Raw genomic sequence first — 20,404 nt, 5'->3', positions numbered from 1 at the left:
CAGGTAGTTCCACCAGTTGAGCGTCTGGTGAGAGCCTGAGCAGATGCCATCATGTGTGCATGCAAAAGAGATCAAAAGCAGACAGAAAGTCAGAGGGTGGGGAGAGGCAGTTTTGTTCCTTTATAGCAACCATCTTGCAAGACATAACCAGGGTTCCTTAAGAACTGTCTCAGTCCCTTCCAAGGGTTGTGCCCACAATGACCTAAAGACCTCCCACTTGGCCCCACTTCCTAAGGGTTCCACCACCCCTTAATACCACTTGACCAGGGAGCAAGCTTCCAACACATGGCGTGACACACTCAAGCCATATCCAAATTACAGCAGAGGAGTAGCAGAACAAACATCAACTTTAGAGCCCAGCTTTCCAGTTCCAAGATGTGTGATAGCCTGTATCATGTGACTTCACTTTACTAAGCCTCAGTTTCCTCAACTGTAAATACTATACCACAAAAATATGGATGTTAAGTAATATCGTATTTAAAAAAATCACTTGCATGCAGTAGGTGCTTAGCACATGATAACTGCTATGGTAAGTTCATGTGCTCCTTGAGAAAAAGTAGGCTTCTCATCAAATCAAATAGCCATGCAGAGTGGGTTTAGAAAATCCATATAAATTGCTCTTGCACTGATGATTTATTTTCTAGATTTCCTGAAACATAAGGAGGAATAAAACATCATACTCCAAAGAAATAATGGCACTTCTGCTGAAGAGCTTTTAAGTTTTAATGACCTGAGGGCAATTTACTTCAAGTGAAGTCCACGCTGAACCCCAGTGCTGTGGAAGTTGCTTCTAAACAGTCCTTAAAATGCACTGTGAGGCACAAGGTGAGTGGCTGTTACTGTCATTGAATAGTTTCTCCAAGGTGTTAAATTTGCCTGTTTTTGTTTTTGTTTTTTGGTACCAGAGATTGCACTCAGAGGTGCTTAACCACTGAGCCACATCCCCAGCCCTTTTTCTTTTTCTTTTTTATTTTGAGACAGAGTCTCACTATGTTGCTTAGGGCCTCACTAAGTTGCTGAGGCTGGCTTTAAACTTTCAACCCTCCTGCCTCAGCCTCCCAAGCTGCTGGGATTACAGGTGCGGGCCATGGCAGCTGTCTCACATTTGCTTTTATAACAGACCTCTCAATTATTCTGAATCCTTAAAACTTCCCCTGATAAAACATTCATTGTGTTATGATGAAGTCCTCGTTTCCTGGTCCCTAGCCTAGGGACTGGGGGCTTTAAGTTTGACTCCACGATCTGGAACAGCCACATTTTTCTGCCCTGGATGAAGTGGCCTCTCCAGGGCTCCAAGAGTTTCCTCATGCACATTGCTGTCCATCCTACCACAGGGCTATGTTTTTCTGGAGCCAAAGTCCATAGGCATGCAGGAAGTGTTATCTGAATACCTAAACAAGTGACTCATCACTGTCATAGCCATGAGCCAGTGCCAGTTCTTTTCATGTCATAGGATAAAAGTGTGCCTTAAACATGAGCTATTTAAACCCTGCATGCTTTCATATCCAGCACATTTATACTGGTCTTTTATTTTCTGAGCTCTGGTAGTTTTAAATGCCAAGAAAAGGAAAACTAGTTGTAAGTAACTAGTTTCAGCATTTAGAAAAAGTACTTTATAGCTAATAGAGAACTTTTACGGGGGTGGATGTGGGGCAGGCTTTATGACCGGGCATTCTTTCCCTGAACTCAAGAGAAGCATCAAGTCTCGGGGCTTTAACAACTATGGGTGTGAATTACTTAGTAGTGTGTTTTATATGTCAGGTCCAGAAAGGCAATTACCTTATAAAAAACTCCACATCTATTTGAGTAAAATTGAAATCCACAGGTAGTGTTTTTTATCCTCCAGCAGCTGATACTTAGGAAGTTCAGGTCGTTGTCTCTTCTTCCACTACGATTAGAATTTGTTCAGTCATTCACAAATTATTGAGGACCACGTGCTGAGCACCGAGGAGCATGTGGGGTCACCTCCTCTCCTCCCCTGGGGAAGATGTGTTAAATGACTAAGCTCACGGGCCAGTATGGGAGTTACTAATGGTGACAAACGCCCTGAGTGAGGAACAGCAGTGAGGGGCTTCCATCAGGTGGTCAAGAAAGTGAGAGGCTAGACGGAGGTCACTTGGCCCTGAGTCCTCATTGCATAGGTGGGCAAGTGTAGCCGGTGCTCACGGCTCTTGGAGGGAGGCCAGGAGCAGGCAGCAGGTGCAGTCGCCCCTGCCCCACTACAGGCTGCTCCTCTCACCTGCTGTGTGCGCCACGCACCTGTCCCCCTTGGCCAGCTCATCTTCACAGAGAACGGCTGAGCCAGGGTGCTGCTAAGGTCTTTCTGACTCAGGCAGTGCATGGACTTATTTTTTAAATCTAATACATACCCCTCAAATATTTTCCTTTTTTTTCTGATGCAATTATAAATCCTGGTGACTTCCTTGGGGAATTACTTTTATCCTTTACATCCATCTACCCATCTGTGTGTACACACACACACACACACATATGTTTTCTTGTAATATTTAAGAAACTCCATTCTTCTTCCACCACATGATTTATCCCTGAAATAGAACATCATGTTCACAGGTGCAGCTGCAAGACAAAACAATTGATTGAAGACCCATGGGGGTGAGATTATGGAAAAGAAAAATACAGCCAGGTGTGCCATGCTTTTCTTAATATCTATGTAACCCGCATCTATATGCAGAAGAGCTTTCTGAAATAGTCTAAAATAATCCATATTTCATGAGGTAGCAGTGTCAATAGAATGGTATTGTCAATGGTCTGGTCACAGAGTAAGTTCTTTGCAGTCTGCAAGTAATTAATCAAAATTACACTTGAAGGTCTGTTGGCAGGGTCTCAACACCATTATTCTTCTAACATGAAGTGCCTTTCTCATCATGCATCTGATCCTTCGGTGCCCCCGGCCTGTAGTGTGCCTGCAGAGAGACCCCCACGATGGGCGGAGTCATTGTGCCACAGCTGTACCTATCTCTGCCATGAGCCTCAGATCCCCCAATACTGTCTTCTTGCCCTGGCTGTCTTCTGAGATGTCCCTGTGGTGGCCTCACCACCTTTCCCTCCCTCCCTCTCTTTTTCTTTTTTTCCTCCCTTCCTTCTGTTCTCCCTCCCTTCCTTCCATTCCTTCTACTTCTTTCTTTTGTTCCTTCCCTCTCTCTCTACACCTGTCCATCCTTGTCTCCTTCCAACCCCAAAGAGCAGAGCACTTCAGCATTTCAGGGGGACGCAGGAGCAGGGAAGCATTGCCTCTTCTGTCCTTCCCTCTCCTCTCGAGCTGGCAGGGCTACAGAGCTCTGGACAGGATGACTCTCGGGCTCCACTCACCCAGACTGCAGTACCACAGAGGCTGACTCCTCTCCCTGTCGCTCCTGCACAGTGCCTGCATCAGCTCCTGGTGCCCTCCAGCCACTTAGACAACCAAGACGTAGAGCCCGATTTGAGCCAGGCTCGCTGCTGGAATTAGTACTCTGATCTGCTCCTGCTGCTCTATCTGGCTGCTGAGGAAATAGTCATTTTGGTGGAGATGAGGCTTCTCCTCTCTTGATGCGATGGGAAGTGTCAGTCAAACATGGCTCAAATCCTGACTTTTCATTCATAGGAACGGAGCAAAGTGGGACAAATAATTTCACGCTCATTCCTCCATGTCTTTACCTTAAAGGAGGGGTGTCAGTACCTCCTTGGGTTGCTGGGGGATGGAGGTGGGCTCACACCCTGGTCTCTCTAGGCTCTGACACGTCAGGTGTTGCCGTTTGCAATTGCTGCATGGCCTCCACCTGGAAGTGGAGGCTGTGGGTGGGACCCAGAGTCTTACATTGCTCCTGACAGGTTCCTGCCCTGCATTTGTTAAGCACCTGCTCCACCTACAGGCTCGCTGCTCCATGGGACACAAGAACAATCTACAGCAAGGCTGGAGCCCTTAAGGAAGCAACCATCTACTGTTTGGATAGATCATTTAATCCATCTCATTATTTGGTAACAAACTGGGCCAGCTGTAAGCTACCCTGGATGCCAATGGAAAGAAGGGTAGAAACAGTTTAGTTCAACAACCTGCCTTCATTTTCCTGGAACATTGGTTAAGAAATAAAAACAACTGCTGCCTCATCTTCATGGCCCATCACTATACTAGGTAAGATAAGAAGCCCACCAACTCTTTCCCACTTTCCCACAGAAATCTAGAATCCTAGAATCTGCCATCAAAGCCACACACCCATGTGCAGAATGTTGGCTGAATAGGAATCCCAGCTTCCTGCCAATGTCCTGCTTCTGAACGCACAGAGTGAGTAACCACACAGGTGACAACTCTGGCCTTTCCTACTTCACTGTCATCACTTATTCCCACATGCTTTGATTGACGCACTCATTCAGCTGACATTAATCAGCTTCTCCCTTGTTCTGGGTGCCATTCAAGATGCTTTGCCAAATTACTGTCAACCCAGACAGCAAACCTGTAAGACAGTTACTATCACTCCCATAGTACAGAGGAAGAAATGGAGTCTCAGGTGGTTAGATGATAGGATCAGATCTACACCATTAGTGAGAAGCAGAGCCCTGCCTCAATTCCCAAGTAACACTCCTGTAAATAATAGTTGGCTTTCTCAGGGTAACACACCTGTTATCCTAGCTACTCAGGAGGCCGAGGCAGGAGGATCAGAAATTCAAGGCCTGTCTCAGCAATTAGTGAGACTGTCTCAAAATGAACAATCACAAGGGCTGGGGTTGTATGTAGCTCAGTGGCAGAGTACCCTGGGTTCGATCCTGAGTACTGCAAACACACACACACACAAACATTGGTTTATTTATGGTGAGATGAGGGGCTGCCCTCCAAACCTGCACACCCAGCAGTTTTTCCCATCCCAGTCCACATGCAAGTTGTTTTTTGTCATACTGTTCCCCCTGTCCTTCACAAGACCATGTGGCCTTTGCCTTCTAAGTGAAGTCCAGAGTTGAGGCCTCCTCCTCACCCACCGCGGATTCAGCAATCTGCCAATCCCTCACCTACCTGCTTTGGCCTCTGCTCTGGCCTCTGCCCCCTAGAGCATGTTCTCAACTCTGCAGCCAGGGGGCACTGTTGTAAACAGACACAGTCCAGTCAAGGCCTGCAAGTCCTCTCTGGTCCCAGCTCCTATCATCAGGCCTGTACTGCCCCAGCCTTCACCTTGGCCCTTCCTTCTGTCCCGACTTCTCCTTTGCTAGAGCCCCCTTGGCCTGTACTCTGCCTCTCAACCCCTTGCTTCAGTGCCATTTCCAACTGCTCTAGAGACATTGAATGAGGCTGGCAGTTTCTGTCTTCTGTACTCTCAGATGTATTCCCAGTGCCTGCTGCATAATAGGTGCTTAATAAACATGGGTTGAATAAAGGAATAAAGCTGAGATGGGTGCTATTCAGTGTCATCAGCACGATATTGTGCCCAAGAAATGCAGGAACGTCTGAATGTCAGATCATGGGCATTCTCCACAGGGGAGATCTGCACACAGGAGCTGTGGAAGGCAAGAGTTAACATAATACTTTATTACCAGCTGATATGGGCTCCAAACCCCTCAGCTTGGTCATCACCTGGAAGTCAAGGAAAGGCGCCTATTACTGCTTCTGCTGCACGCATAAGGGAGGAAAGGGAGGAAGAAATCATTCAGTAAGGAAAAGAGAAAGAAGCAGTAGGGTCACAGTTGGGTCCTGACTCTTAGAGTGCAGCGAATCAGCAACCTGGAATCTGACTGATCCAGTTAGCAGACCTCCCTCCTGAAGAGGAGTGGGGCACAGGAGACGCCTGTCCCCATTGGCTTTAGACTTCACACTGAGTCTACACAATTTCATTGCTTTTTAATACTTCATTGAAATGTAAGCATTATCCTGTATCACTAAAGATTAATAAACCTCATGTGTAAGAATCACTTAACATTCCATCCTACTGGCTGAGGGACTTCCTGTCACTGGCTGCCAATACACCTGCCTCTGTTTCAACCCACAACCCTGTGGAAGAATGTAATGGTGATGGTTGGCTGTATTCTTATTCTTTTGGATCGTGTGTGTGTGTGTGTGTGTGTGTGTGTGTGTTTTAAAGGTCAGTATCATATGATCCAGCAATTCTTCTGGGAACACACCCAGAAGGGTTGAAAGCAAGGACGTGAACAGATACTGTACCCCCATGCTCACACCAGCACTATTTATAATAGCCAAAGGTGGAAACCACCCAAATGGCAGATGAATGGATAGACTGAATGCGGTAGCTATGATGAACTGTCAGTGTCTCCAAAAAGAAGGTGTTCTGACACTTGCTATACCATGGAGGAGCATTGAAGACGCCAGGCTAAGTGAGCTAAGTCAGGCGCGGAAGGGCAAGCGCTGCATGATTCCACACATGAGGTCCGTCCTGGAGTACTCAGGCTCACAGAGACAGAGAATAGGGTGGTGGGAAACGAGTGTCAGTGTGTAAAGGGGTCAGAGTTTCAGCTTGGAAGGACGATCCATGTGTTAGCCAGCTCTCATTGCTGTGATCAAAAGACTGACAAGAGCAAGATAGAGAAGGGAAAGTTCTTTTTGGCTCATGGCTTCAGAGGTTTACTCCAGGGTCCACAGAGTCCATGACCTTGGGACCAAGATGAGGCAGGACATCGTGCAGGAAGGGCATGGCAGAGGAGTGCTGCTCGGCTCAGGGCAGTCAGGTCAAGAAAAGGCATCGAACCACACCTCTGGATGTGAGAGGCTACCTTCATAGACAGGGAGGGACGGGACTGAGGCAGACTGTCAGAGAGAGTGCCTCTGGATGATTAAAAAAAAAGTGCAGGCTGGGCTTTGGCTCAGTGGCGGAGGGCCTCCCCGCACATGTGAGGCACCGGGTTCAATCCTCAGCACCCCATAAAAATAAATAAATGAAATAAAGCTCTTGTGTCCATCTACAGCTAAAAAAAAAATTTTTTTTTAGTGCAAGATGTCCTTGCATAGACATCTTGAGAGAGCCATAAAGCCCAGGAAGAGGGTCATGTCAAATATTTAAATCTTTGTGTGTCGATATAACTGGGCCTCCACATTAAGGCAGTGATTCCAGGAGAGGAATAATAGGGTCAGGCTGGAGTTGGGGTCACCATGCATATCAGGAGATGGGGATTTGGGGTCCCGTGCCTCCAGTCTCGTTGCCTGGGGCTTTGCTCTCATTAGTGGCTGAAACAGTAGGGGACAGGGTCAAATGAAAACGTAGCTCTGGTGCGGGTTGATTCTGAAGTGTTTCATCCCACAGTTCATTGAAGTAGCTTCATGCAGGGCTGAAGAATAAAGGACGTCTGTGGGCAGAAGCCTGTTAGAACACACCCCTCAAAATTAAGGAGGTTGATGGCTAGTGTGATCAGTGCAGACAAGCCAAGAGAAAGACATTTATTTCAAAGGTAATCCAGGCACCCTATGTATCAAGTCCCTCTTGTGGCTGATGTCCTCTGGGGGAACTCAGCATGTGCAGGGCAGAACACAGGGCACCCTCCCGGGGTATAGTTGTGTTTAATATTAGTGAATTTAGCATAACTGTAAGGCAAACACTGAGATATGCTTGTCTATTGTACAAACTGAATTATTAAGATAAACTTAACAATTCCAAAATGGTTCCCTCTTTGGTGGCTCATTTTGTCTTAAATGCCCACCCTGGTCAGTCTGACTCCTTGGTTGATGGTTCCCTGGCTGCTACTTGCTTGCTATCCCCGCTCCACCAAGCCAGTTCAGTTCTGCTCATTTTTTGTGACTAGCTGGAGACAGTACTGAAAATGGGTAAGAGCACAGGCTCTGGGCTGCTTCCTTTACCAGCCAAGGAATTTTGGAGTGGCCCTACTACTAGCTGGCTTAATTACCATCTCTGAACCTCAGCTTCAGGTTTCATCTTTCCTAAAACTAGGGTGAATACTGGTAGCCCTTTCATAGGTTGTGATGAAGACCGAATTGTAAGTGGTTCATATTTTTATATATAAATTAGCGTCATTATCATCTAGGAATACAGCATTTTGCTCTCATGTCTCTGAGTCTTTGAACATGCTAATTTTCTGTCTAGACTCATTTCCCTACGTTGCCACCAACCTTCCCTAAAAGCTCAATCTCCCTGTCACAACCCTGGGAAACTTGACCTAACCTCCTTCTACATGACCCATCTCTCTGGTGACATTGAGGTCAGGGGTTCTCTTGGCAGCCCTCTGCTCCATTCTCTCCTCGCATGTAGCCCACTGAACTCAAAGAAGTAATTGCTTCAAATGCTACACACACACACACACACACACACACACACACACACACACAATTGTCTTGAGCCCTTGAGCTTTGGGAGGCAGGGGACTCAGTCTTGGAGAGTCAGTCCAGTATAATGATGAAGAGTCTTGGGGAAAAGACCACCCGAGTTTAAATACTATGGATGCCTTTTCTTTGAGAGCTTGGGCAAGTGACTCAACCTTTCTGTGCCTTGGTTTGCTCATCTGTGAGAAAGGAGGCAATGACAGTGACCTGTGCTGACTGAACCCAGGGCAATGTGGGCTCTGTGCTGTAAAGAGCCCTGTGTGACAACAGACTAGGACAGGAAGAGAAGGGGAGGTGTTTCCTTTGAATGTGGGTCTCAGCAGCCTCTTAGGTTATTGTACTAAATGGATTCATGCTCACCATATGCTAATGACCATAAGTGTTCACTAATTTGTTAAGTGAATGAATCAATGACGATAGCAGATGAAAAAGTTCTCAGTGTAAAATTACAAGGGCAGTGTTGGAAGGGGAGGGTCAAGTGGGAGGCCCTTGTGCTCCGCTGGATGGGTTTTAGGGTACAGATTGATGAGGACATGCAGGGATCAGGGCTGAATTGCTCTTCGTAACAGCACAGGAGAATTGAGGGTGCCCCGGGGCAATCCGGGGACATGTAGTAGGGAGGAGAGAGGGCAGAAAGGAAGAGTGATGGGGAAGTAAGAGAGCAGAGAGCCACATGTGTGGTGCCACCTCGTGCAGCCACCAAATCTCACCAAACCCATGGACACTACCTGTGAGCAGAATGGGTGCTTATGTGTGCATTAGTCTTGGTTCTCAGGGCAACAGAACCTGTAGTATAGATTAGAGGAGATTCAACAGAGTTTGGAGACCCAGAAGTCTCACCTCCAGCAGCGGCAGGCTGCAGACCCAGGAGAGCTGGTGGTACAATTCTATCTGAAGCCAAAGCCTGAAAAATTTGAAGCCACTCAAATTCTATTTGAGGTTAAAGCCCAGAGACTATGAGCTTTAAGGCCTAAGGGCAAGAAAAGGGTACTTCGTCACAAGAGGCTAAAAGAGAACTTCCCCTTCTTCCTCCTTTATGCTCTAGCTGGGCCCTCAAGGGATTAAGTGATGGCCCGCAATGTTGGTGAGGGTGGAACTTCTGCAGTTTACTGATTCAAATGATAATCTCTTCCAAAAATGCTCTCATAGACAGGTCAAAAATAATATTTTACCAGCTATTTGGGCACCCTTGAGACTAATCAATTGACCCTTAAAGAAACCACCCTCGTGCCTGCATACCTGACTAAATCTGTTCTCAGAATGCCACAGGCCGGGTAATTTATAAATAATCGAACTTTATTTGGTTCATACTTCTGGAGTCTGGAAAGTCCAAAAGCATGGTGCCAAAAGCATCTGGCGGGGACCAGCATCCTAAGGTGGCAGAGGGCAAATGGGCACGTGCGAAAGGGAAAAGAAAACCTCACTTCAAAGGGGGCTCTCCTGTGATAACTGCATTTGTGGGGCAGAGCTCCCATGATCTGATCACCTCCTAAAGGCTCCATGCCTAAAACTGCTGCACGGACAATTCAACTATATTGAACTTCCACATGAGTTTTGGAGGGAACATTCAAGCCACAGCTGTACCGGTGTGCACACACAAGGTGTGAGGAACAGCTTGCTTTCATGCTGGTCAGCAGGGTGTAGAACAGGTTCCACACACAAGTGAAGCCTAAGAGGATGAAGCAGCTCAGAAAAGGGGCACCCTGGACTTGGCCAAAGTTGCACAGGTAGGTGCCCAATTTCAAGAAAGTAGCAGGGACAAGTCTGACACCATCTCACCTGGGTTTCCCAGGTGCAAGCGACCATAGCTGCCATCTGGGTTTCTGGAGTAGAGAATCCAACACTGATGTTCAGGGTCATTCTGGAGCAGAGGACATGAGAACTGGCCAGGAGCTCACTGAGCCACAGTCTCAGGGCAGTGCGGACTGAAGGGACACCACCAGGGAACCAGAATGAACTGCTGATGACCCTGGGCTTGGAGCCTGGCGAGAAGTGTAGTTGAGGGTGTGCAGAGAATGAGGAGGTGCCTCCTTATTACTTGACTTCCTTGGTTGTCATCCCTCGCAAAGATCTCTCTTCTCAAGACAGATACCAGATCACATTCATCTCTGTGCTCCTGGGATCTATTAGGATGCGGGCTGGCATGGAGACACTAATAAGTGTTTGTGGAATGAACAAATTAATGGAGATGTTTTTGTATATAAAACAAGATATGTTTCTTAAAAATTCAATTTGTGCTCAGGTTCACAGATGCACCTCTGTTGCGATAGTTGGCTATTTTAATTACATTCAGCTTTTTCTTGCAGCATTAGTGAAGTGGACGGTGGCAGTGATATAATTAGGCTGATTAGTGTAGAAAGCTAAATAGGATCATCCAAGGTAGATTGTGACCCTGAATCATATGACATGACTGTCATCCTTCAAAACATATTAAGAGGCAGTGTGGTCCAATAGGAGAACCCGGTCCTTCAGAACAAACTACCTTGGTTCAAATCCTGGTTCTCCCTTTCCTATCTTCCTGAACTTGAACAAGAACCAAATTCTCCCTTGTAAGATGAGGAAACCATCTAGGATGTGGGGCAGAAGTGATGACGGGGGAGTCTGAACGTGAGACGGTCAGCAGGAATTCTCCATTCAGGCAACATTGCTCTGGAATCCAAATCTTTAGTGGTGGTGAACTTGTATTGGAGACAGGCAAGTTGCTTTTGGAATCAGCTCCCACCTCAGATTCCAAGCACCGCAAATGACAGGTTGGTGAGGGTGGAGCCTTCACTCTGCCTGGATTGAATTCAAATCCCATGCCCCAGTGTTCATCTAGATTCATATGAAGTTTGATCCCAAGCACCAAAACAATATTTAACATCAGCCCTTTGTGCCATGGGTTCTGCCGTAATCTGCTTTCAGATCTGCTGAAGTTTTCTTTCTGATTTTATCAGCAATTATTTCAGATGAAATCAGCACAAAGCAATTGGATTATTGGATCATTGATGCTCATATCCTGGTAGACGGTGAAAAGTAAATGCAATTTCACAGTGGTGTGTCAACTCCTCCATGTCACCACAGGGAGATGCAGCTCTGGCCTAGAGAGGGGCTGTGGGAAAGGATCCCTGGATCCCAGCTCTTGTTTCATGCATTGCTTTATGTTTATAAGACTTAAAAACTAGAGAGTTTTATAAATCAGATCTTTATTGTTTTTGCAGTGAGGATTCATACAAACTTCCCACCACTAATGAAAATGTGTTCTTACACATGAACGTCAGCCCTTTGAGATGACATTTTATCCTCCCTGTAATTCTCCAGGATCAGAAAAGTGGTGATCTGATCACCAGAGAGAACTGGACTTAATATTCACTTCAGCACACACTTACCTCATTTGTAAAGTGAAAACTACATCCTCCCTGGCAAACTAGCAATGAAGACTAAAAGAGGCAGCCATGGACAGAGCCTGTCCCATCACTCCAACTCTTCCTCCTTGTACAGATGTAGCTCATCTATTCAATAAATAATATTCACGTCAGACGTTAGCCTAGGTGAAATAGATTGGATTATTCTCAATTATTTGCTTTTATTCCTATGGAAGGATTCTATATCATTTTTCCCCATACTGGGGATTGAACCTTGGGGTATTTTACCTCTGAGCCACATCCCCAGCCCTATTTATTTATTTATTTATTTATTTATTTATTTATTTATTTTTGAGACAGGGTCTTGCTGTGTTGCTGAGGGCTTCACTAAGTTGCTAAGGCTGACCTCAAATTTGTAATCCTCTTGCCTCGGCCCCCAGAGTTGCTGGAATTCAGGTGTATGCCACTGCACCAGGTTAAAGAATCTATATCTTGCCCTCCTCTGGACCTTTGAATATGAAAACATGTGGAAGAGACCTTAATCCAATCTGCAGCATGCCTTAACGCATTTTAACTCACTGAGGTTTGGGGTTGTTGATACTGTAGCAAATGCAGACTAACACACTTTCTGCAGGGCTGTGGCAGGGTGGGTGAGAGGAGGCCTGCCCAGCAACTCAAGGTCCCTTGCCCTCACCTACAGGTGGATTGGGTGCCAGAAGGTCAGCCTCCCTGAAGGGTCTTTAAAGCCCAGGGTTGTCTCTTTCCCCAGACCTCCCCTGCCCTCGCTTTGGTCAAACCAGCAGGACAAGCCCTCAACTTTGTGCCCTGTCACTTCAGTCTTTGAACCTTTTCCTCCTTTATTCCAGCTGCTGGGAGATATATTTGTCTCTCTTCAAAGGCCCCGAGCAGTCAGTTGCTTTGGGGTGTCGGGCGCCACGCGGGGGCCAACCTCATTTGCCAGCAGCCCTCCCTGAGGTTCAGGTCGGCTTGCTGGCCCCAGCCGGAGCCCCTGTGGCTTCCGCTGTGCTGTCCCCACCCTTCCCTGTCATCACCACCTTTCTCTCCTGCAGAAGAAAGGCTCCGGTGGCCCTGTGAGCGGGGCGACTGGACAAACCCCAGCGATCATCAGACCCTGGCTCCACGGGGTCATCTCCACGCCACTGCAAAAGGCTCAGAGCAACCTGGGAGACCCCCTTGATGTTCCGCAGGGCAGGGGGGCCTGGAGGATTAACCCAGAACATCCAATTAACACGAGCCTCCAGCCAAACCTCCCAGGCCCTCAGATACCACTAATGCACTTCACGTGTTCTACTCATCAAGGAAAATAACAATTACGGCCACATTGTCTTGTTTTTCTACACGAGAAATTCTTTTGTAGGGTGGTGGGAAGACGGGCAGGAGTTCTCTGTTAACTCCTGGCTCCCAGAGGCCAGCGCATATTTCAGTAGAGCAGCTGCCTTGATTTGCAGCCTCCTTCAAAGACCCAGTTTGCAAAGAAGGCCACGGACCCCGGGTTTGGTTTCATGGGTCTGTTTTCTGTTTTGCATTTGGGGCCTTGCTCCATGTGTAATTTTCTTTCTTCTCTTTTTTGTCACCTGTGCAAGAGGAAAGAAGACAGAGACAGAAGGAGGACACAGCAGGGCCCTCGTTCCCTCTTGTTCCTAAACAAAGTCTCTGGTGGAGAGTCGGGTGTGGCATTTTTCACATTTGTAAATTGCAACTGAAAAAAAAAAAAAGAAAGGAAGAAAAATCCTGATGGGTAGGGATGTGAATATGGTTCAGAAATAAAAAGAGAAGGAAAGGAGAATTTTTTTCTCCTAGATGTTTTGAGAAAAAATAAAAAGGAATTAACCTGGGCTTCATAGTTGTTTATGTAAGATGCAGAAATCACCTGAGACCTGCATGTTTTAAATTTTATTTAGAAATTGCTTTTTATTTTAGGACATTGTCCTTTTCAAGGTATTATTTGGACAAGGATAAGGTAAACAGCCATCTTCTCTGCCTCATCAACACCCCCTGGGAGGAGGGTCTTCTTGTCAGTCTGCTGTGCTGTGAGCTGCGTCCTGGAGGAAGGGGGAAGGAAGCAGGTACCAGGCATTCCCTTGCTAGTGCAGCACTGGTTCTCTGTGCACAAGCCCTCTCTGGTATCTAAGAGAGGAGAGCGAGGCTCTGAGAGGTTAAATCTCTCACCCCGGCCCACCCTGTGAATGCATGAGCTTGGTGAACCGGATGCCAGGGTCCATCTCCTATGTGAGCCATCGGGCTCCCGCCTCTCTATTCGCCTGGTCAACATCAATCTCAAGTTTAACTGGTTCACAAGTGACTTGATTTTCTCTCCCCAGTCATCCCGTCTCCAAACATTGAGTTATCTATCCCACTCGAGTTATCTATCCCTGCTGTTTAACAAACCATCCAAAAATTTAGTGACTTAGAATAGCCATCATTTTATTATATCATGCCATTGTGTGGCCCAGGAATTCAGGCAGAACTCAGCTGAGTGATTCTCCTCTCTATGGGGCTTCCATGGCAGTCGTAGGTGGTATTCAGTTGGACGGGCTGTCCTGGAGGGTCCCAGATGGCTGGATGGAAGGGGGCGTGGGGTGCTCCTATGTCTGGTGCTGGGCTGGGGCTAGCTGAGGGCTGAGCTCCTGAACTTCTGACTGGAGTATTAAGGCCTGCCTCTCCAGCAGGGCTCCAGGAAGCTCATCAGGCTTCTTACCTGGCCATATCTGTGTCCTCCTGACTAGAGGCCTTAAGAGGTCTTCCAAGGCAACTGTATTCAGAGGTGGGGCCCTGGGGAGTGATTAGCCTTAAAGGCTCATCATCCTGGATGGTATTAGCACCTTGTTAAAGAGGCTTGGGAGAACCTTCGGCTCTTCTGCCATGTGAGGATGCAGCAAGGGGCGCCATGTTGGAAACAGAGAACAAGCCCTCACCAGACCTGACTCTGCTGGCACCTGGATCTTAGACTGCCCAACTTCCAGAGCTGTGAGAAATAGTTGTCTATTGTCTATAAATTACCCATGCCAAGGTATTTTGTTATGGCAACACAAATGGACTCAGACAATGCCCACATATATGGGCTGGCCTTATGCCTGGCTTCTAATGAATACAGTGAAGCTCTGTGACTTCCAGGGCTTCTTAGAAACAGGGATACAATTCAGACCTAATTTACTCTCCCAGAGCACAGCTTGGAGTACTGGACTGATACACACATGTTTGGTGACACTGAGGCTGTCCTGCTACAAAAAAGCCTTGAAGAACTACATAGAATTAGAGATGCCCAAAGGACCCCAGCTGCTTGAGCCCCAAATGTTTCAGTCTTCCCAGCCCAGGCATGAGCCGTGAGTAAAAATGACCAGCCCAGGTCCCAGATGCTGAGCCATCAGGTTCGCCCAGTGGTGGTGAGAATTCTTCATTGTGTCCTTTATGAATTTCTTCGGAATTCCTAAGCGTCACACATGACTCCTGGATACCACTGGAATTTTGTGTCATTTTCTTTGTAGCCATGACCAGTAGAACAGTGGCACGTCAGATATCCAAGAGTATGCTCTCCTGTGGAGAAGAGGGAGTGTTCCTAGTCTGCTATGACCTGGCCTTGGAAATCTGTCACTTCCGCTGTACTTTATCAGTGACAAGAAACAAGGGGACATGAGACAGAACCCATCTCTTTATGTGGGGGAGGTGAGAGTGTGCAGTGGTTTTAAGATCCTCACAACCAGGACAGCAGCTCTTCAAGCCGGAAGACTCAGGGACCACTCTTGAGTCCTCCCTCTCCCTCATCCCCACATCCAATCCACCAAAATCGGCAAACCTGGGTGAATTTCCTCCATAGCTTTGGCAAATTCATCCACATTTTTCTGTTTCTTTTCTACTTCCCTGTTCAGAGCCACTGTCACCTCCTGCATGGTGTATGGTCATCGCCTCCTGACAGACCTTCTGCTCCTCTCAATCCCCAACAGTATTAACCATGCAGCACCAGAGGGATATTTTTAAAAATACTAATTGTGTCCTTCGGTGCCTTTCCACTCTAGTGAGAGGTCATCTAAGCTCACTGTGGCTGCAAGGATTTATGTGATCACTCCTTGTTTACCTCTCTAATCCCATGCCATGTCTCTGTCTTCCTTTCACCTCCTGTCTCTCATGTTAAGCTCTTTCCCACCTCAGAGACATTTTGCATGTTATTGTTTTTTCCTATAATTTCTCTATATTAGATTTTTTGTGTTTGCATCTGGCTAGTATTTTGGCCTTAAGGTCACAGCTTAAATGTTCCCATCTCAGTAAGAACTGTCCTGACCATACTAGCTAATATCTGCTCCTTTTTTTTTCATTATTCTCTCCCTCAAATCTTGGTCTTGCTATTGTTTATACAATGAAATTAAAATTTACACACTATATCTCAGATGTGCAAAATGATCACTCAATTTTTTATCTGTAGATAGGACCCTCTTGTCCTTAGGACCCTCCTTGTTACAGCTGTTGGAGATCATAATGGGTAGTCAGCAAGGTGGAAAATATACACTCAATGTCTTCCAATGTAAAAAAAAGTCCAGTCCTATTTTAGGCAAATTCTTTCCCTTTGGGGAAAATACTCCATTAATTCTAAGTCCAAACTCACCAAGGGAACAATTCCTTCCCTCTTTTAGGTGTCTCCTTCCTCCATTCATTTGGTCATACACTGTCTAGGTACTCAAGGAAGCTTTCGTCTTCCCCAGTGTCAGGAGCAGGAACTTCGCTGGACTTCCTGCCTTGGTGCGATCCGTTAGGTCCAGTGCTGGGTGACCAGTCTTTGCCCTTGTGTCCTCTGAGGTCTGGCTATTTCTGCCTGGACCTCACAGTGGAACTGCTCCAAAAAGGTCACATTACTAAGACCAAAACGACAACTCCATCCCAGATGTGGATCCTCCAGACCTCTTTCTTGCCTCCTGCCATAGAAAGCAAGTGTCCTGCTTTCCCCACGGGCACATCCCTTGCCTGACAACATCCAGGCTCTTTATATTCTTGGTGCCTTTGGGGGAACCATGAGTTCCTTGTAGATTCCCTCTCAGGGTTCCTGTTTTTAGTGTTCTGATCTTCCATAAGACAGTGGGTTTCTCTGGGTGCATGGGGTCAAGATAACTAAAGGAATTATCTTTCAGTTCATATCTGAAGTTTGATGTGAGTTTGAGTTTGTATGTGAGTGTGTGTGTAACTGTGTATGTGCATGGATATGTGTGCACTTGTATGTACTGATGTGTGGAGATGTGTAAAATTGTCCCTGCTGTATCCACTTCAAAACACCTAACATGTTTCTGTCTTGTTTGTTGCTATATTTCTATTGCTGGAGACAGTACCCAACCTTTCAGTGGTTCTCAGGAAGTATTATTTAATGAATGTGAATGAGTCTGGATCCATATGGCTGGAGATAATTTGGAACATTTCATGTGTGTGTTTTACCCTTGTTACATGGGTGTTATAGTTTGAATATAAAATGTCCTCCAAATGCTCCTGTTAATATTGGAACATACAGAGGTGAATCAATTCAATTATAAGATCTGTAACCTGATTTGTGGATTAATCCCTTTGTTGGATTAATAACTGATTGGACCATGGTGGTAAGTGTAGGAGGTGGGAAATGGCTGGAGGAAGTTGTCAGTAGTAGCATGACTTTGGGGTTTATATTTCATCCCTGGTACCTTGCCCTTCTCTGCTTCCAGCTATCACGAGCTGAATAGCTTTCCTCTACCACACCCTTCCTCCATGATGTTCCGCCTCACCTTGGATTCAGAGCAATAAAGCCATCCAAACATGGACTGAATCACTGAAACCTTGAGCCAAAAGAAACTTTTCTTCCTCTAAATTAATATTGTCAAGTAATTTGGTCAGAGATAAAAGGCAACCAACACAGAAATGGGTACTGAGAGGTGGGGTTGTTGCTGTGACTAACCTGACCACGTGGTCCAGAAGCCTTTGGAACTAGTTTGTGGAAGGAGTTTGGAAAAGTCTGGAGATGCAGGCTGGAAAAGCCATAGAATGTTGTAAGTAGAGTGTCATGGACAAGTATGGTGGGTATTCAGAAGACCAGAATGCCAATAGGAACGCTGATAGTAAAGATTGTGTTCATGGGGTTCCAGAAGGCAATATAGGGACTCTATTGAAAACTGGGCTAGAAACATCTATGCTACATTCTGGCAAAGAAGTTGTCTATATTTGGTATACGTCCTGAGACTTTGGAAGGCTGAATTTAAAGGTGATGGACTAATCAACAAGCTGGAGGAAATTTCAAGGCAGCACAACATCCGTGTGGCATGGGTGTTGTTGGCAACTTTTAGCAAGGTTAACTGTGAAGTCAGGAACAAAAAGCAGGGAGGAATATTTGAAAAACTTGCAGTTTGGCCAAAGTAGAAGCACATGTAATAATGGGACCAAGGAATTTGTGGCTGCTGAATAGATTACCACCATCAAAGAGAAGCTAAGTACTTTGCACAGAAACAATAAGAAATATGCCTTGAGGACATCTCGGGAATCAGCCAGCCCACAGCCATCACAAACTCAAGGGTGTAGAAGTGAAAGTCTTTAAGAGATCATGGGGATGTCCTTCTTGCCCAAGGGTGCTTAGAAAACATTTCCCCCACAATTTTTTTCACTCAACTGAGTGCTCAACTCCCCAAGCACTCAGAAGCCACTGCAGCCATGATTTAAGAGGGCTACCTACTGACCAAGCTGGCAGTAGAACTTGGCATTGTCCAAGTGGTTCTGCAGGAATGCAGGATGCTGGAGTTAAGGAGTCACACACAGAGACTTCCATGGAGATGTGGGAAAGGCCCGGGAGGCCAGGCAAATTGTAGCAGCACGATTGTAGTTTGCCTTCAGACTGACTCTGAGAGGGTGGTGAATAAGACTGTGAGGATGAAGCTGAAGTCGGACTGGAGACCCCAGGGATTAAGAAATGCCAGGATTGTGGAACTTCTGCCAAGGAAAGCTGCTGACCACAGGCAGAGCCAGCCTGAGAGAAAGGCCATGATGGGGGGCTTCCCAATCCCTTTGGAAATCACATCTCACCACCATGTGCTCTAGAGGCTGAACTTTGCCCAGATAGATTTTGGTTTTTCTTGGTTCCATCCTTTCTTTCTATGCTCCTATTTCTAATGAAAATGTTTACACTGTGTTTTAGATGTATCTTGCCTTTGATTTTTACAGGGGCTCACAGCCTGGAGTGTGCCCTGAGACTCAGATGTGACTTTGGACTTGGACTACTGAGCAGTGTTGAAACTGTTAAGATTTTGGGAACTCTTGGAATTGGAGTAAATGTATTTTTTATTGTGACATATGTACAAGCTTTTGGGGGTCAGGGGCAGAATGCTATGGTTTGGATATGTGGTAATCCCCAAAAAAGCTCCTGTGGGAACAGAATATTTGAAGGAGAAATGATTACATTATGAGAGTTGTAACCTGTCAGGGGTTTGATCCATTTGATGGATTGATCATTACTAGGTGGTAATTATAAGCAGGTTTCGGCTTATGATTATGGTTGGGAGAACTGCATCCCTGGAGGTTGTCTTGGGGATCATGTTTTGCCCTTGGCTCCTCCCCTTCTTTCTCTGCTTCCTGGCTGCCGTGACACACCCTTCAGCTATGCCGCTCTGCCTCACCCTGGGCCCAGAGTGATGGAGTCAGCCGACCATGCACTGATCCTCTGAAACCAAAAATGTTTGATTTCAATTGTTCTTGTCAAATATTCTGGTCACAGCAATGAAAAGTTGACTAACACATTGGTTTTATTAACTTCTATAGTACTCAGGTATTTAATAAATTTATGAACAAAGGAAATACCAGTGCTTATTGATTATGTCTTATACTGTGCTAAACATTTGTATGAAAATCTCCTTTAACCCTTACAACTATCGTACAAGATTTTTTTTTAACACTGATTCCCATTGTACATGTAAGAAAACAGAGGCTTAGGGAAGTGAAGTGACTTATCCAAGATCCAAGGGCCCCAAAATGACAGAGCTGAACTTGAGTCCATGTTGGTCTTACACAAGGAAGGTCCTAATACATGACCTTGAGAAAAGAACATGTTTGAGATCTTAGCAGCACCTGCCTTGTAGTGAACACATGTGGACAGAACCATCTTGGCACTTTAAAGCAGCCTTTTCCTGTCCCCCCCCCCTTCTCCCACGTCTTGCAGACAGAGTGGAGAAGAACCCAGTAAGAGCCTGACCTCAGGAACCAGTTAGAACTGGAGGTGACCTGACACTTTCAGAAGCTTATTATAGACTAGAGAAGGAGGCTATTGTTCCCTGAAGTCAAGGTCACAGTCATACAGCATCTTCTTGTACTGTAGGCAGAGCTTCAATAGCCAAGGGAGCTCAGGGCAAGGTAGAGGTCAGGGCCAGGGTCAACAGTGCCTGCAAGCAGTAACTGCAACCCCAGTTTATGTGGTGCCAGAATGAGCATGGCTGTCTTGGGAAGAGCAGGGCAAGATCTGGCTCATTCTCTACTAAAGCAACGACTCTCCTCTCTGAAGCAGCTGCCAGAAGAATCAGGGAAGAGGTAGAGGTGCAGGTGGGGTTCAGAGAGGAGGCCAGTGATGTGCCAGGGGAGGGGCCTTGTCAGGCTCAGGAGCCCCAAGTGGTTCTCCCAGGGGCATCTGTGGACCTTCCTACAGGTAAAGAGAGAAGACCACACCTTCCCTCCTCCTTTTCCATATTCTAAACTGTGTCAGGGATTTAAACTTATTTATTTAGCTCCATACAGGGAATGGTTCATATTATTATCTCCTTCTGCAAGCGGGAAAGAAAGTGGGGTC

Source organism: Spermophilus citellus (genome assembly GCF_964194105.1).
Source record: "Spermophilus citellus genome assembly, chromosome: 3".
NCBI lineage: Eukaryota > Metazoa > Chordata > Mammalia > Rodentia > Sciuridae > Spermophilus > Spermophilus citellus.
The sequence above is the reverse complement of the archived record's forward strand: the minus strand, read 5'-3'. Positions refer to the sequence as shown.